Below are 4,136 nucleotides of genomic sequence, written 5' to 3'. Positions count from 1 at the left end.
GTATGACTTACAAAAAAAAATAATGAAACTTATGTAATCAATCATTTAATAAATATTTTAAAATTATATATATATATATATATATATATTTTGACTGATGAACAATTCATGAAGAATAGCTAGGAAAAATGAAAGGATTGCGTTAAATACAAACATAAATGAATAATAAATGTTTATAAAAATTATAATGGAAATCAGAAAAAATAAAATAAAATAAGGATATATGAGAAAAAAGATGAATAGGTTTCTAACATTTAGGAGAAGCGATGTCATCAATATTGGTTTTTCATTTACACATATTAGTTATCTAAAGTATACTTTTTATTCGCAAGTAATGTCAGAGGTATCTTCAATCATTATGGAAATTCCATTGTCTCTGCGATTAATATCTTCCCTAAAAAAGAAAGGGGTAGTCAAATTGAAAAAAGAAAACCAGTAAAAAAACATGTTGAAGTTTGTTGAGGCCACATCATAGTTTATAGTATTTTCAAGATTTCATCATCGGACCATTATTGTCATAATATGTTTTTCATTTACACATTAGTTTTCTCAAAATATACTTGAAAAAAGATAATCATTAAAAAACATGTTGAAGTTTGTTGAGGCTACATCATAGTTTGTAGTACTTTCAAGATTTCATCATCGAACCATTATTGTCAATTTGTCATAACATTCCATCATCGACCATGTTGTCATCAAAACTCTAAAAGCGTTGTCAAGAACAAACTRYCGGTTTCCTTGAGGAAACTTAAGAAAATTATAGAAGAGAAAAGTAAAAAAAACAAAATCCCAAAATCCCAACAAAAATAAGAAGAAATGCATATYTGAATTAGTCTTGTCGAATAAACTTAAAAATAGATTTGTTGAAAAAGAATAAAATTTATGAAATAGAAAACAATTAAGTGATAGAGATGGAGAAAAAAAGATTGAATGATGAACAATTCATGAAGAAGAGCTAAGAAAAATGAAAGGATTGTGTTAAATGAAAAATCTTTATAGAAATTAGAGTGAAGATTAGAAAAAAAAAGATTAAAATAAGGATAAATGAGAAAAAAGATAATTTCTAACCTTTAGGAGAAATCATGTCATCAATCTTGGTTTTTCCTTTGTGAAAATATTTTTAAGAACATAATCAATTGTTTCTTGATAGCAATTTATGTCAAACTATATCAAGAGGAAGAGATTGAGAAATAAAGAGATGAAGAGATAAAAAGTTGAAGAAGGTAAATCAATTGCAATAATAAATAAAATAAATGTATATTAAGAAGAAGTTGAAAAGTCTATGGGGTTAAACTATCTTGAATGCTTATTAAAAAGTTGAATAATTTGTGAGGTTAAACTTAGTTGGATGCAAAATTACCAAATGATCTCATCTATTATGAAATATACAATTTGCTTGTAGGGGCATAATAGTCTTTAACTTAATTAGTATTTTAAAAAACCAAAAAAAGGAGAAAAAAGATAAATAAACTCCTAGCTTTTAGAAGAGGCCACATCATACATAATGATTTCTTCTTTAATATATATATAGATTAAAAAAATGTTTTTTGCTTATACATACTTGTATTATAATTTTTTTATTTATAAAAGCATGCAAAATGACCAAAATAACCTCACGTGGCTTGTACGTGAGGGGTATTTTGAGCATCTCTAACAGATGCCTCAAAATTTCTCTAAAATAGAGAACTGAAAGTTAAAATCTTCAAAAAAAATTACATTCATCTCCGACAGATTCCCATTTTGAAGAATCCAACATTGATAATAATATTAAAATATTTCATTCATATATTAAAACATTATTTATCTTTCCAGATATTTGTTTTCAAAGTTTCTTATTGATGGTCTCAATTGGTAATCATTTTTGGGGTATTTTTCATGTTTGGAGAAAAAACTCTTTTTTTCTTTTCTACTTTTTTTATTTTGGAGATAGTTTTGAAAAATCTGTTGGAGCAAAATTATGCCTTAAAATCCCCATTTTATCCATTTTAGAAAAGCAGTTGAAAACATTCTTAATGGCTTCCCCCAACATTTTTAACAATCAAGGACGAAATCCGTAACAAAATGCAAAAAGCAAGGTTCTTGGTGTAGTTATTGAAAACTATAAGGACGATTTTTGTGATTTACGCTTCTTTCTTTTACTTAGGTGTTAACACACAACTCCACAACCAAAGACGTGGAAACGCTGCAGAAGAGGAGGGGATAAGGACACCCTCAGCAACTTTGTTCGCCGCTCCGGTGATATCCATTTCCGGCGGTTCTAACATCTCCGGTGAGTTCTTTTCCTCACTTCGTTTTTCTTTTCTTCCCGCAATCGTTTATGTAAATTTTGTGAAACTGGATTAGTTTCTTGTGTTGGAAGTGGAATAAATTTTCAGCCATTTCGGAATGAGCAATTTGGTTCATTTGAATACAATGACATGCTTCGGAGTTCATCCGAAGCCAAACTTTCAGAATCAAGTAAATTTGTTTAGGATAAATCACCATCAATAATTTCTTACTGTTCATTTGTTCCTCTGCCTTTAAGATACAGAAGTGATGTACTCAGGTGTTTTTTTATTCGTAGAAATGGGAAGGGGGAGTGGTCCAATTGAACTGGCGGTCTTACCACCTAGATGCAGGGGGGATAAGATTCCAGTTAGGCATTTGATGATGATCAGCGATCTAATATGTCTTACTTGAATTACAAGTGTGTAAAATTGGGCAAATGCTGATTCACTTGCAGTGGTTCCCTTTTGAGATTAGGGTTGTTAACAGTTAACTAGGAGTGTTGCTGTGGCTGATTGACAATTGTACAGTTGCTATATGAAACAGAGATTTTATCTCTCTCTAAGACTTCTTGCTTCCTTGAATTCTAGTCCTGAAATGTAGTATCATACCATGATAAACATGCTTGTTGGTTATAAAGTGTGAAAAGATTTTTTGAGGATGATTCAGTAACATTATCTAGCCATGCCAACGGTCATTAGATGTAAACCCCATTAACGAGCTCAAGCAATCACAACAAGCGAGCACCAAGGATGAGAAGAAAAGGAAGTTTGAGTTGGTGAAAGGTTGGGCAATGTGTAAGTGTGCTTAAAGAGGGAATAAGATGGGGGTTTCAAGAGGCGAACTAGGCTCTCTTAGAGAAGCTATAAGAATAGCAGGGGTAGAAGAGGCCAACAATGAGGTTGAGCTTAAAAATATTATGACAAAAAGGGGCCTAGACATCAATTTGAAGTGGACTTTCGTGGGTATTGATGTAGTCTTGGGAATTATGTGCTTAAGTAAGCAACTTGGGTTGCTAAATTTGAGTTCAAATAATTTGAAGTGATGTAGTCTTTAGGGGTTCTGTGTTTAAGTAAGCAATTTGGGTTGTTACCTTTGAGTTCAAATATTTTAAATGATCCTTCTAAAAGAATGACCAGGCAATGGTGTTACTAAGGAATGAAAAATGTGGAACACAGTATTCAACTACTTGTTCCAAGTGAATTTGGCAAAACCATAGCTCACATTGGGTAGCAGGTTGTGTGTATAGCATTTGTATGATTAAACAGGAGGGGAAAATCTTAACATGTTGTCATTTCTTAAAGAATTTGAGAGATTGCTCTAGGAACCCACTGAAATACCCCTTTGACAAACGCATGGCCATCTCATCAACTTGAAGGAGGGTCTCAACCCATTAGCCAGCCATTCTTATGTCTAGAAAACTGAACTTGGAAGTATAGTATGTGAAATCTTAAGCTTTTCCTGCATATCAATAACTCGTGCATTCCTCTTGTTGTTAGTCAAGAACATGATGATACCTAGACAAGGCATGTAGACTATAGGTGTTTAAAGATTATTTCTCAATTCCAACCAATGTCGAGCTGCTAGATGAGTTAAATGCGGCAAAGTATTTTTTTTCTAAACTTGATCTGAGATTTGGGTACCTTCAGATTTTGGTGAGTGAAAAGGATATTCATAAAACTGCATTTAGAACCCATTCAGGCATCACGAATTCTCCAATCACTTCTTTTATGACTTGTTGATAAACTTGATAACCGTTACTAGTCTTCTTAGCAAATGCTCCAACCAAGTGGCCTTTGGACCAATAGTACCACCTAAATCTCTACAATCCTTTTTTTTATTAACCTGGATATCCAACCTGCTATGCGAGC

General features: G+C 32.1%; 1 protein-coding gene across 2 annotated transcripts in view; it reads left to right on the top strand.

The window, feature by feature from the left end:
• Positions 1 to 2,169: 2,169 nt before the first annotated feature.
• LOC112511465 (transcription termination factor MTERF6, chloroplastic/mitochondrial) overlaps positions 2,170 to 4,136 on the top strand; it is a 6,163-nt gene continuing 4,196 nt past the window's right edge. For both annotated transcript variants that reach the window (XM_025117090.1, XM_025117091.1), the window contains exon 1: positions 2,170 to 2,269. The gene's annotated coding sequence lies outside the window, so the exon portion shown is untranslated. The remainder of the gene's footprint in view (positions 2,270 to 4,136) is intronic.

Source organism: Cynara cardunculus (assembly GCF_001531365.2).
Source record: "Cynara cardunculus var. scolymus isolate 2C chromosome LG 4, CcrdV1, whole genome shotgun sequence".
NCBI classification, from domain to species: Eukaryota; Viridiplantae; Streptophyta; class Magnoliopsida; order Asterales; family Asteraceae; genus Cynara; species Cynara cardunculus.
This window is presented reverse-complemented; position numbering and strand designations above follow the sequence as displayed.